This window comes from Ambystoma mexicanum, chromosome 4q (genome assembly GCF_040938575.1).
Source record: "Ambystoma mexicanum isolate Mex_15411 chromosome 4q, UKY_AmexF1_1, whole genome shotgun sequence".
NCBI classification, from domain to species: Eukaryota; Metazoa; Chordata; class Amphibia; order Caudata; family Ambystomatidae; genus Ambystoma; species Ambystoma mexicanum.
The window spans coordinates 1,049,406,490-1,049,421,896 of NC_090928.1; positions in this window are offsets into that span (position 1 = coordinate 1,049,406,490).

The window sequence follows — 15,407 nt, forward strand, 5'->3', positions numbered from 1 at the left end:
AGCAAACTAATGAAAAACAACTGATTAATGGCAATCATATGAGTTATGCTGTCAAAATGAGAAAGTAGATGGTGTGTTTCATACTTCCCAAAGTCAAAAGCAGAATAAGAGGACTATAGTGTAAGAAAACTATTATAATGGGCAACACATATTCACTGCAACCTATCACAAAGAAGTACACATTTACAACATTTACAACATTAACACCAGACAATTATCCAATTAGAAACACAGAAACACATCCAACATCCTGCCCAACATCTCTAGCACCCGAGGCTATTCAATGGGCCTACAAATCATTCTTGTGGCCACAGCAACACGTACATTTTCTACAAACTGAAAATCCAACTAAGCCAACCTTCAAAACTTCAAACAAGACTAGAGAACACTTAAGCAGACACAATAAATCACACATATAAAATTCTCACCTGTATCATCTACATAAAAATATGATTATTGTACAGAAAAGAGACACAGCTATAACAGTAGCCGTGTCTATCAGAACAACCAACGAAAAGGCAAAAAAGTGTTGACGCGCCCACGTTCGTGATTGGAATAGCCGCAGTTATAGAGATGCCTCGCTGGTTCAGCTGTTATTACCCATGGCTGAGACACGTCCACAAGCACTTTACATGCCATTTGCTGGTATTTAGCTGCGGCTGCACAGGGTACCACTTTTAACCGTGGGTAGCAAAGCCGGGCACTGGGTGGCTGCAGGATAGTCGTGGTTAAACACCCCAGCCCGTTGCTGTGACCTCTCATATTAAAACCCTCTCGTAGCCGCGGATATCACATGGTATATAGCCGTGGCTGCACAAGGTACCACTTTTAACCACGGGTAGCAACACCACGCAACAGGTGGGTGCTGTGTAGCTGTGGTTATTAGATTTAAAAAAAAAAAATATATATATATATATATATATATATATATATATATATATATATATATACATATATATATATATATATCTGAGTATTGAATATGAATGACAAAAGAGACAGTACTGATAAAATGGTAGTTAAAAAGAGTTATGTAAGATACATATTAAAATAGCATGTCAAATGTGCTAAAATACTACACTCAGTGTACTCCAAAACAGTCCATTTAGACTACTTATCACATATGAAAATACAATGAAATGACATCAACAAACTTTTTTCCTAGCCGCGGTTACAGTATGAAACTTTGGGGAAGTAGGTCACATATATTTTCATACATATATACATAATAGATCATTCTTCGAAAGTACTCTTTTGGGTACGAACACCATACTTTTTTGCACATTGAGGCCTATAGTCACAGGTATATTCCAACAAACCCACGGCTAAGATCCTACCCAGTCATTGCTGCTGTTAACTGTGACTCGAACATTCAACACCCCATTGGCCAATAGTGTAGCCGCGGTTATTCATCTATGTTTAAAAAAAATAATATCCTTCTATCTGTAAAAAAGGAAACATAATAAGTCAAAGAGCACACATACTTCAAGAAACACAATTTGATACACAAGTCTTTATGACCTTCATATCTTGTATGCAGTGCACCACATGCACTATATTAGATTCAACTTGGAAAATAAAAAACATTCAAAAATATAAAAAAGTATAAAAACAACCACTACAATAAATAAACAGATATATAAACTGTGTGAGAATAAACAAAGCACAGTATACTGGGAGGTTGCAGGACAAAGGATGGGGAAGGTTAAGTAAACTTGGAGAACAAGAGAGAATAGGGGGCATAATTAAACTTGGAGAAAAAGGGATAGAAAACAATCACACAGGTAGAAACAATAGAACTATCATTCTTTTAGCAGTCTTTTTCACCCCACGAAAAAACATCCTCCAAGAAGACCACTGCAGATAGTTTGAAATATTCTACAAAAAAAGAACACTATTTTTAAAAAAAGGAGAAAATCCTATGCGCCTTTTGCAAAAAGACACTAAGGGCCTCATTAGGACCCAGGCGGTAAGGGGTTTACGGTGGCGTAAACAGCGCCAACCCTTACCGCCTGATTCCGAGGTCCCTTAGCAATATGGCGGATTTAACACCTGCTTTTAGCAGGTGTTAAAATCCATGGCGCTAAGGGACCATGTTGTTAATTACGCCACCGTAATTTACGGTGGCGTAATTAACACCTTCCCCACTCCCATTATGCCCGATGGGGCAAAAATGGGAATGGGGAAGGGTAAATGGGGATTGGGGACTTACCGCCCCGCCGACCTCGGAATGGGGCGGTAAGTCCGCCAACCACCATGGCGTAAACATAGTTTACGCCATGGTGGTAAAGGTACGACCCAGGCGGTAACTTACCGCCTGGGTCGTAATGAGGCCCTAAGACGTGGACCTTCAAATGTTACATTTCGAAACTTGGAAAAATCCAGTTTCAGTGGAACACCACCAACAGTGAATGAACCCTCCACTTCTGAAATATTGTCTGTTCCACCTATTCTAATTTTACTGCTCCCAATGTTTCAGTTATGAGAGTAATTTGTCGCCTACACTATAATTACCTTCTCCCGGAAGATGCCACACTAGCCCAATGCCAAATCATGCTCTCCAAACAAAATGTACATTGCCATCACTAATTCACGAACACAATAGAGGTACAATTAAAGCATAAAAACTTTTACTATAATCAATGAACATACATATATAAACTGGGTGAGAACAAACAAGGCACATTAAGTTAAGGAATTACAATATGATATTATGACATTATACTAAGGAACTTCTGATTTTAGCCTCAGGACAAAAGCTTAAAAATATGCCTCTTAACTATGATAGTTTCTTTTTATAGCAGGAAGCAATCTATCCAAAAAGTTGAAAAAAGGTGAAAACCGTTGGTATAGTTCTAGACACATAGTTGTCCATGTTGCCTCTTTTCGAGCCTCCTCTAGCTATGTGACTAAATTACTGAATCACATTCGCCCATAATTTTCACTGGAAAATAGATCCCTGCTAGCTATGGCCTTGATTAATTCACGTCCTGATTATTGAAACAGCCTGCTGGCAGGGACATCAAAGGCCAACAGGCTTTGCAAGTTGCCCAAAGGGGGCAGTCCAAGCCGTCCATGGTCTCACCAGGAGGGAACATGTCACAAATGCCAGACAAGATCTTCACTGGCTTCCAATTAAACCACAAGTTATGCACACGTTGCTCTCTCTTACCTACAAGTGCTGTAATAGTGAGGACCCGCAATATTTGGCCAATTGCCATACCACCCTCCCACTTGGTCGCTGCCCAAGCTCCTATGACCCCTCAAAACATATTCAACCAAGGTATAATCTTAAAAGCTTTGGAGGCTCTACATTTGATGTGCTGCCTCCATCGCTCTGGAACAAATTCCTGCATGAGCTCAGGCAGCCCAACTCTGTCCATGAGTTCAAGAAAAGTGTTAAAGCTCATCTGTTCAACCTTGATCCAAACGAGGCCATATAGGTCACAGATTAGATTAGATCAGACTCATTTTCTTTGCCTTCTGTGAATTTCTGCAATTATTGTTCTGTTTGTCTTGTTTCTTTTTTTGTGTACTTTGATGAGGCGCATGGGCGAGTAGCGCGTTATAGAAATTTAAAATATATACATTAAATAAATAGAGTAAATGGGGTACGTAAGGTAAACGTGGAAAACAAGAGAGAATGGGGTAGTTTAAGTAAACATGCAAAACAAGAATGGATGGAGTAGGTTAAGTAAACTTGGATAACATTGGAAACATTTTGAATATAGGTTGACCTTTCACTGGAGTTAACTGAACAACTTCTTCAGTAACCAGAGCACCTGAAGTACATGAATTCTGTCACCACCTGCCCACCATAAAAACAATAATGACCCAAAGTGAAAATAAATGCAAAGAGTACAAAAATGAACTTGCAAAACACCATCAATAGTACTCCTTCACAGAAAAGTCAAAATGACTAATAATACTGCATAGCTAAAACTGCATTAATATTACAACAAATACAATCAAGTAAATGTTCAACCACACCAACATGAATACGAAATCTACATGCTTGCATATAAATACCATTGATTGACAAATCAAATGTTGTAGGTCCATGCTAGTGAAAGTTAAAAATACATTACAAAATATTTACTACACATTCAGAGCACATGAAAAAATGATAATGAACACAATCTGATAGCAGTGGTTAATATAACAAGCACACACAACACTACAGATAACTCTTCAAATCTATACATATTTATTAAGACTTACATTCACATCAACCACACTCTTGGCATGTGCACACTGCCAGTTCTGGAATCAAAAGGATAAAATTGCAGAAAATGGTGGCTTTCATACTCTCAAAAATGAAGACCACAAAAAGAGTACTATATACGAAAAAAAACTACTAAAATGGATGACACATTTTCAGCACAATTTATCACAGCCAGTTACACAAATAACAACAACCAATCACAAACAATCAAACTAACTGAAATCCTTTTTATCCCTGGCCAGCATCTCTCGTAGCCGTGACTACCACACGTCCACAAACACACGACATGCCATTTGCCAGAATATAGCCGCGGCTGAAGAGGGTGCCACTTTTATCTGTGGGTAGCAACGCAGAACACGGAGCGGGTGCTGGATAGCCGTGGGTAAATACCCCAGTCTTTGTTGTTGCTGGGAGCGATTCTAAATACATCAATCACTCCCCTTTTTTCTATAGCCGCAGCTAAAAGATTTTTTTTAAAGCTGAGCATTAAATATAAATAACAACAGGGACAGTAGTGATACAATACTACTTAAAAGGAGTCAATACAATAAATGACTGCTCATGGAGTGATTTAAAGTGTATGATGATAAAGTATACATAGAAGATTGGCATTCGGTAGGGTGGATAATGTTCAAAAACAGGAAAAGGATGGGTTGGACACAAACAATGAGACTATAGTTCATAGACAATTCTACAATCAGAAGAACCAAACTGCATAAAATGATAGCTTTTATCCTTTCCAAAAGCAAAATCACAAAAAGAGGACTATATTTACTAACCAAAATACAAAAATATTTGACACATTTTTTTTCGCAACCTATCACAGACAAACACAGAATTACAACAGTAACATCAAACAATTACAAACACTAAAATACACATATCATACATACCCATTTCATAGAAATTACTAGAAATTTAAACTAGGACTAATTTTCCTGGAAACAGAGAAAGACAGCGCATATCATGGCTGGTTTCAAAACTGTGTGACTGATCGGAAACAATTACCTGTTTTGGTTACTGGCTTTTTGTGAGAAACTAAATATGAACATGGACCTTTAATAGCCCCTCTCATTTCCTCCACAAAAACCGTGACTAAAAAAGGAGGACATTACAAGGCCAGATTTATTCCCTTGATTTCAAGCCAGACATAATTACTTCCATCTTTACCATTTTGTGATCTGACCAACTGATCGGAAGATGTTCACAGCTATCTACCCTGTTAATGTGCTGCTGTTCCATGAACAGGTAGACTATTCTTGTTCTGGAGCAGTGGACTAGTGAGTAGAATGTGTATCCACTCACCGCAGGGTGGGAATCCCTCCACACATCAACCAGCCCCTGATTCAATGACACACTGTGGCTCGGTTTCTTACACTCTAAGCACTTCCAAACCATGGATTGAGGCCTGTCTGGCCTTCCACGTTTAAGTCTCTTTCTTGACTTTCAAAATAAATTCCAAGTAAAGTTCACAAAGGTCCCCCTCTGTCTTGCTCAGACCTTAAAGCACACAGTTCACATATGTCCCCCTCTGTTGGGCTCAGACCTCTCACGTCACAGTTTAACACAAACCTGCAAGGGGGCTCCCTTCCCCAAGCTTATTGTACTTTGGGTCTCCCTCAAATGTGCTCGAACCCCTTTCGGATGTCGAAGATTTTTGAATGTGCGTGGTTCTTTTACCAGAACACAGTAGGACCACTTTGACTCAAAGATCAGGTTTTCTTTCACTTAACTCGCTTTTGCTGCCTGTTTGCTTTATAACATCAATGTACCTTTCACAGAGACCTTCGAATGGGCTACTTCCTTTCGCCGGACCACTCCGTTCCTTAGTATCACTGATCTCACAGCTGCTTTTTACTTCAAAGGTAATTCACAGGTCTGCCTTTCTTCGCATCTCCTCCACATGTGTGCAGCCTTCACTTGTTATATAATGTTGCTACTTCATTCGCTTTAACAAACACCAGTCTCTCTGGTTGCTTGCCAACTCACCAGCTGTGTCCCCTTCTTTCTTGTTTTGCTATTTTCAATTCACGAGTCAAGGTTAGTACCACAGGCTTGACCTCGCCTCCTCAACTCTGCCGTTCACCCGGGAGGGTCGCTGGAATCCTTGGAACACAATGCAATCTTCACTTGTGGGATCTGGCCTTTTCCACATGTCTTTTGCGGTCTGTCAGAGGCAACGACTTCCAGTAGGGAACCCTTGTGGTTTTCGGCCAGCAGCTCTCGTCCCTTGGTCTGTTGCTCTGCTCCAGTAGATGTGTCCTCGTCCCAAAGGTTCTGCTTGTACTCGTGTTCCACCTTCCTCAGAGTATGTCTTTAGGTATTGCCTTTTATTCGTGTGAGGAAAGCTAACTGGTATCAGGTGTATGCACTTAGTGTAAAGTGCCTGACTTTGCCTGCCGGATTAACGGGACATGTCCAGTACAATGTGCGAGAGTTAGTCTGGTTACTCTCAGTCACCCTCTTCCTTAGCCCAGTGTTTGTGGAAACAAGGGGGGAGTTGGGACTTTGGAAAATCCTATAAAATAGGATGGGGTAGATGAACAAAAAAGGGGGAAATACTGTGTCTCACCATCAGTTGACTCACCCCCACTTCCCTAAGAGCCCTCACCCAGGTGATCCTCCCACACTCGTCCAACCCCAAGAACTGGATCCAAAGGCGATGGCCGTGTCCTGGCCACCTGGATGACAAGTCCCTGAGGACTAGCGGGTCAGACACCCTTTGGTTTCTCACATTGAACAGTAGCCGACCTTTGAACAATACCAAAGATTCATCAATGGATATGTTCTGGCTAGGAACATACAACTCTGAAAATCGCTGTGCAGAGTGTTTGAGTAATGGCGGAATTCTGAATAGACTATCGCAGTTTGGGCCAGTTGTTGGTAATGCTGCAGAGGTGTCATTGAAATGCAGCATACGTTGCAGTGCTGGGAAATAATCTCTACTCGTTATTGCTAGAAAAAAGGGCTTATAAATAAAGCTTCAGTAGACCAGTACAGTGAGATAGACGGCTTCTGCACTATTACTTTTCCTTGAGCAGAGTGAGATCACAACATTTTCTCATCTCAACACCTTTAGTTGGAACCCAAGAGTCTGCCCTGGAATGGGGTTTCAGATTAGCACCCTCTGCCCTCCAGAACTGCTCATCATGTTTGGTTTGCTCAACCATATCTGAAATCAAACCATCATCCACAAAAAGGTTGAAAAAGTAATTGAGCTCAAAACCATATGTATTCTATGTCCACCCCGATACGCCAGTGAAAGGTGAAAGATGACACAACAAGCTGAGCCATTGCTGGCGCCACCCAGTACGACTCATTAGCCATGTCATGTACTGGCACGTTCCTCCCACGTCCTGCTTGTTCCCTCAACCTTGCAGGTAAATGTTGTGTGGGAAGTGTCAGAAGAGGGGCTAGTACCTCTTTATTCTCTTCTGCATCAGATGAGGAGGTGAAACTAGCCTCAACCAAAAACTCACTTCCTGAATCTACTGCATGCTCAACCTCAGAAGCAGATTCTGTTTCAGATTCTGCATCTGGTTCTGTGCCTTGCTCCGACCCAGACTCACCAGACATCTGACGTGAAGCCATGACAACTGTGCCGATCTAAACCGTTACTGGCCAAAGAACAGATAAAGACTGAAACACCAAATCATTTTGCTTTTCAAAGTAAGGAAACTAGTATAGTAATTGGTCTTGAATGAAATGGACCAAGATGACCCAATTGCGCCAGATTGTCCCAAATCTGCAAACAAAATGTAGCAGCAATCTAAAATGTAATCTACTCTCAACATGCCAACTAAAAAGTTGTGCTAATTTGCTAACACTCAGGTGAAATACTAAAGTATAGCTCACTGCTTACTTACAAGTGGTTAGACTGCAACAACACAACTGCACCTACAACAAAGAAAAAAACAAATCAAAGCAAGATATCATCTTTACCTATACATTAGACAAATACAAGTGTGGGGAAGAGGATGGAACCCACACTGACAATTTAAAGACACCCACCATGCAGTGAACCTTCCACTCCCTCATGGGGTGCAAGTGGCTGGCAAATGCTGGTGAGAAACAACATTGCAATGTACTTGTAACTGGGTGTGGTGAAAAGGCAGAAAGGCACTGGACACAGAAAGTGAAGATGGGCAAAGTAAATGGCAGGCCCATTCAGGAAAACTGCTGGCACTCTTTCCACAAAACCCCCTGCTCATTCATATAGGGAAGGGGTTCGAGGGGGAAGGTCACAAGCACCGAAGGACTACAATGGCCAGCAAGTGGAAATAAGCTACAAAATGTGGTGATGCTTTGGAAAGAAACAGGCAGCACTGATATATTGAATACATTGACATTCCACCAAAACAATGTACAATGCAGTTGCTAACAAATCAGAGTCTCAGTGTCAACAGATTGAGTCTGAAAACGTCCATGCCTCTCTTAGGTGCACTCTGTCTCTGTGAAACATCAATTCACCTTTGATGAAAACCATGATGAATTGTCCAAATTTCGTCTGTGCCTTGGTCAATCTCACCAGCTCATCGTTAAGTTTCCTCACTGAGGAGTTGATGGCCTTTTCCTTCCCTGAGTTCTCCAATCCCTCCATGGAATCATTTGAGACGAAGCCACCACAGTGCTTGGGAAATCTAAGCAAAATATACTTCAGTTGTAAGTAGCTGCTGTACCCCTCTCCGTCCCGAAGAAACCATGTAATTCCATCCCAGATGCACAACAATCAAGAATGGAGGTGGAACATCTCTTACAGCTTTTCTCTCTGGGGAGGGATTGGCACACTGCTGGGGATCCCTGGGACCACCACTGGACTTCGGGATGGCCGATCAACAAGGGAGACAAGCGCCTACGGCCGGGGACATCCCCATGACCATCCTAGAGTTCTGGCTAGGCTGCGTTAAAGTTTTTCCCTCTGGGGAGGGATGCAGATTCAGCTGGAGCTCACTGGTACCGCCGCTGGACTTGGGGACAGTCGACCCACATGGGAGACAGGCACCCAATGCTGGGGACATCACCCCTGACTGTCCGGGACCTCTGACTGGCCTGCGTTACAGCGTTTCCCTGCGGGAAAGGATGTGCAACCTGCCGGGGCTCCCTGGAACTGCCGCTGGACTTGGGGATGGTTGACCAACACGGGAGACAGGTGCCCAAGGCCAGGGACATCACCACTGACCATCCTAGAGATCTGGCTGGGTTGCTTTACAGCTTTTCCCTCTGGGGAGTAATGGAGATACTGTTGGGCAACCTGGAACTGCTGCTGGATTTGGGGATGGTCGACCCGTATGGTAGACAGGTGCCCAAGGCTGGGGACATCACCCCTGACCATCCTGGAGCTCTGGCTGGCCTGCCTTATAGCTTTTCTCTCCGGGGATGGATTGGCACACTGCCAGGGCTCCCTGGGACTTCTGCTGAACTTGTGAACAGTCAACCAACAAGGCAGAAAGGTGACCAAAGGCAGGGACATCACCCTGAGCATCCCAATCTCTGGCTGGGCTGCGTAACAGCTTTTTCGTAAGGGAGGGTTGGGGACCCTGCCGGGACTCCCCAGAAACACAGCTGAGCTTGGGGACGGTCTACCAGCATGGCAGACAGGGGCCCAAGGGTGGGGGTAGCTCACCATGGCTGTCCTGAAGCTCTGACTGTGCTGCTTTACAGACTTTCCCTCTGGGGAGGGGCAGGGCCCCTGCCGGGGCACCCTGGGACTGCCACTGGCCTTGGGGATGGTCATCCCACATCGGAGACAGGCACCTAAGGCCGGGGACATCACCCCCGGCCATCCTGGAGCTCTGTCTGGCCTGCACTATCTTTTCCCTCTGTGAAAGGATGGAGACTCTACAGGGGCACCTTGGGACCTCCGCTGGACTTGGCGACGGTCGTCCCACATGTGAGACAGGCCACCAAGCATGGAGGCAGCACCCCTAGCTGTCCTTGAGCTCTGGCTGAGCTGCGTTACAGCTTTTCTCTCCGGGTAGGGATTGACAAACTTCCAGGGCTCCCTGGACTGCCGCTGAACTTGAGGATGGTGGACCAACAAGGGAGAAAGGCGCCCACGGTCAGGGACATCACCCCCACCGTCCTGAATCTCTGGCTGCGCTGAGTTACAGCTTTTTCCTGCAGGGACAGTTGGAGACCCTGCCGGGGCTCCTCAGTACCACCACTGAGCTTGGGGACGGTCGACCAGCATGGGAGGCAGGCGCCCAAGGCCAGGGGCCAGAAGCAGTGGACTTTCTGAAGCTCTGGCTGGGCTGCATTACATATTTTCCCTATGGCTAGGGATGGGGATACCGCCTGGGACTCCCTGGGACTGCTGATGGACTTGGGGATGTCCCACCCACATGGAAGACAGGCGCCCAAGGTCAGAGACATCACCCTCAACCATCCCGGAGCTCTGGCTGACCTGGAAAGGAAAGGGACCCTGCTGGGGATCCCTGGGTCTGCCACTGGGCTTTTGGACAGTCGACACGCATGGGACACAGGTGCCCAAGGCTGGGGACATCACCCCCAACCATGCTGGAGTTCTGGCTGGGATGCATTACAGCTTTTCCCTCGGGGGAGCAATGGGGACCCTGCTAGGATTCCCTTGGACAGGAGCTGGACTTGGGGACAGTCGTCCCACATGGCAGAGAAGTGCCCAAGGCCGAGGACATCACCATTGACCATCATGCACCTCTGGGCAGCCTGGGTTACAGCTTTTCCCTTTGGGATGGGACAGAGACCATGCCGGGGCTCCTTGAGACCGCTGGCCAGATTTGGGACGGGCGACTAACATGGGAGATGGGTGGCCAAGGCTGGGGACAACACTGCCAACTGTCCTGGAGTTTTGGCTGGGATGCGTTACAGCTTTTTCCTCCACGGAGGGATGGGGATCCTGTCAGGGCTCCCTTGGACTGACGCTGGTCTTGGGAATGGTCTAACCACATTGAAGACAGGCGTCCAAGGCCAAGTACAGCACCCCCGGCCATTCTAGAGCTCTGGGCATCCAACATTACAGCTTTTCTGTGCAGTGAGGTAATCGAGACCCTGCCGGGGGCTCCCTGGCACCGCAGCTGGACTTAGATAAAGCCAACCAAAATGGGAGACAAGTGCCCAAGGACTAGGACATCACCCTAAGCCATCCTGGCACTCTGGCTGGGATGCATTCCATGGTTTCCATCCAGGGAGGGGTTTAGATCCTGCCGGGGCTCCCTGGGACCACTGCTGGACATGTGGATGATGGACCCACATTGGAGACAGTCATCCTAGGCCTGCGGCCGGCACCCCCAGCTGTCTGATTTCTGACTGGCCTGTGTTACAGCTTTTCCCTTCAGGAAAGGATGGGGAGCCCCTTCAGGGCTCCCTGTAACTGCCGCAGGGCTTGGGGATGGTAGACCCACATGGAAGACAGGTGCCCAAGGCCGGGGACATCACCATTGACCATCCTGGAGCTCTGGGTAGCCTGCATTACAGGGTTTCACTCCGAGTAGGGGTGGAGACCCTACCAGGGCTCCCTGGTACTGCTGCTGGACTTGGGGACAGTCAACCCACATGGGAGACAGCCACCCAAGTCCAGGGACATCACCACAACCATCCTGAAACTCTGTCTGGCTTACGTTACAGCTTTTCCCTCCGGGAAAGACAGGGACCCTGCCAGGGCTCCCGGGGATCGCCAGTCAGCTTTCGGACGGTCACCGACATGGTAGATGGGTGTCCAAGGCTGGGGACATCACTGACACACGCCCTGGAGTTCTGGATGGGATGCATTACAGCTTTTTCCTCAGGGGAGAGATGGGGACCCTGCCAGGGCTCCATTGGACCGGTGCTGGACCTGGGAATGGTCGACCCACATGGGAGACAGGTGCCAAGGCCAAGGACAGCACGCCCGGCACCATCTTGGAGCTCTGGGCCTCCCACATTACAGCTTTTCCCTACGAGGAGGGATCGAGACCCTGCCTGGTCCCTGAGAACGCTGCTGGACTTTGGGAAGGTCGTTCCAAATGGGAGACAGGATCCCAAGGCCAGTGCAATCAACCCAGACCATCCTTGAGCTCTGGCTGGCCTGTGTTACAGCCATTCTCTCTAGGGACTGATGGGGACCCTGCTGGGGTTTCTTAGGACTGCTGCTAGACTTGGGGATGGTTGACCTCCCCGGATGACAGGTGCCCAAGGCCAGAGGCAGTGACCCCAACCGTCCTGGAGCTCTGGCTGGAGTGCATTCCTGCTTTTCTCTACGGGAAGGGACGGGACCCTGACAGGGGTTCCCTGGGACTGCCGCTGGATTTGGGGACAGTCGACCCACATGGGAAAGAGGTGCCCAAGGAAAGGGGCAACAACCCCAACTTTCCTGAAGCTCTGGCCGGGCTGCATCCCTGCCTTTCCTTCCTGAGAGGAGTTGGGACCCTGCCAGGGCTCCCTGGCACCTCCGCTGAATTTAGATACAGCCGACCAACATGGGAGACATGCGCCCAAGGACTGGGCCATCACCCCTAGCCATTTTGCAGCTCGGGCTGGGCTGCATTCCATCTTTTACCTCCAGGGAGGTGTTGGGATCATGCTGGGGCAAAATGGGACTGCTTCTGGGCTTGGGGATGGCCGACCCACATGGGAGACAGGGGCTCAAGGCCGGGGACATCACCTCTGATGATCCTGGAACTCTGGCTGGCCTGCGTTAAAGCTTTTTCCTTCGAGAAAGGATGGGGACCCTGCCAGGGATCCCTGGGGCCGCCACTGCAATTTGTGATGGTTGACCCACATGGGAGAGAAGCACCAAATGCCAGGAGGCAGCACCCTTAGCCGTCCTGATACTCTGGCTGGACTGCGTTACAGCTTTTCCCTCTGGGGAGGGAAGGGGTCCCTGCGGGGGCTCTGTGGAACGCTGCTTTACTTGGGGAGGGTTGACCCAGATGGGAGATAGGCGCCCAAGGCCGGGGACATCACCCCGACCATCCTGTAGCGCTGCCTGGCCTGTATTACAGCTTTTCCTTCCGGGAATTGATGGCGACTCTGCCGGGGCTCCCTGGGACTGGCGATGGACCTGGGCATGGTCGACTCACATGGTGGACAGGCACCCAAGGTCAGGGGCAGCAACCTGGAGCTCTGGCGTGGCTGCATTCTAGCTTTTCCCTATGGGGAGGGGTTGGGACCATGCTGGGGCTCCCTTGCACTGGCTCTGGGCTTGGGAATGGTCAACCCACGTGCGAGACAGGTGCCCAAGGACAGGGGCAACAACCCAACTGCCCTGGAGCTCTGGCTGGGCTGCATTCCTTCCTTTTCCTCCAGGGAGGTGTTGGGATCCTGCCGGGGCTCCTTTGCACTGCCGCTGGATTTAGATACAGCCGACCCACATGGGAGACATGCGCCCGAGGAGTGGGATAGGAGCTCTGGCTGGGCTGCATTCCATCTTTTATCTCAAGGGAGGTGTTAGAATCCTGCTGGGGCTCCACGGGAATGCTGCTGGACTTGGGATGGTCGACCCACATGGGAGACAGGAATTCAAGGCTGGAGGCATCACACCCGATGATCCTGGAACTCTGGCTGGCCTGCATTACAGATTTTTCCTTCGAGAAAGGATGGGGACCCTGCGAAGATCGCTGTAACCGCTGCTGGGCTTGGGGACCGTCGATCCACATGGGAGACAGGAGCCCAAGGCTGGGGACATCACCATTGATTATCCTTGAGCTCTGGGCAGCCTGTGTTACAGCTTTTCCCTCCAAAAAGGGATGGAGACTCTGCCAGGTATCCCTGGGGCCGCCACTGCGATTGGTGATGGTCAACCCACATGGGAGAGAAGCGCCCAAGGCCGGGAGCCAGCACCCTAGCTGTCCTGATACTCTGGCTGGACTGCGTTACAGCTTTTCCCTCTGGGGAGGGATGGGGCCCTGCGGGGGCTCTGTGGAACTGCTGCTTTACTTGTGGAGGGATGACCCAGATGGGCGATAGGTGCCCAAGGCCGGGGACATCACCCCGATGATCCTGGAGCTCTGACTGGCCGGTATTCCAGCATTTCCCTCTGGGAATGGATGGCGACCCTGCCGGGGCTCCCTGGGACTGGTGATGGATCTGGGGATGGTTGACCCACATGGTAGACAGGCACCAAAGGCCGGGTGCAGCAACCTGGAGCTCTGGCATGGCTGCATTCTAGCTTTTCCCTATGGGGAGGGGTTGGGACCATGCGAGGGCTCCCTTGGACTGGCGCTGGGCTTTGGAATGGTTGACCCACGTGGGAGACAGGTGCCCAAGGACAGGGGCAACAACCCGACTGTCCTGGAGCTCTAGATGGGCTGCATTCCTGCCTTTTCCTCCAGGGAGGTGTTGGGACCCTGCCGGGGCTCCTTGGCACCGCTGCTGGATTTAGATACAGCCGACCCCCATGGGAGACATACGCCCAAGGACTGGGACATCATCCCCAGCCATTTTGGAGCTCTGGCTGGGCTGCATTCCATCTTTTATCTCCAGGGAGGTGTTGGAATCCTGCTGGGGCTCCATGGGACTGCTGCTGGACTTGGGAATGATCGACCCACATGGAATACAGGAATTCAAGGCTGGAGTCAACACCCCTGATGATCCTGGAACTCTGGCTGGCCTGCGTTACAGCTTTTTCCTTTGAGAAAGGATGGGGACCTTGCCGAGTATCGCTGTAACGGCGGCTGGGCTTGGGGATGGTCGATCCACATGGGAGACAGGTGCCCAAGGCCGGGGACATTACCATTGATTATCCTGGAGCTCTGGGCAGCTTGTGTTACAGCTTTTCCCTCCAGAAAGTTATGGAGACTCTGCCAGGGATCCCTGGGGCTGCCACTGCGATTTGTGATGGTCGACCCATATGGGAGAAAAGCTCCCAAGGCCGGGAGCCAGCACCCCTAGCCGTCCTCATCCTCTGGCTGGACTGCGTTACAGTTTTTCCCTCTGGGGAGGGATGGGGACCCTGCGGGGGCTCTGTGGAACTTCTGCTTTACTTGGGGAGGGTTGACCCAGATGGGAGATAGGTGCCCAAGGCCGGGGACATCACCCCGACCATCCTGGAGCTCTGGCTGTCCTGTATTACAGCTTTTCCCTCTGGGATTGGATGGCAAACCTGCCGGGGCTCCCAAGGCCGGGGACATCACCCCGACCATCCTGGAGCTCTGGCTGTCCTGTATTACAACTTTTCCCTCTGGGATTGGATGGCAAACCTGCCGGGGCTCCCTAGGACTGGCGAGGG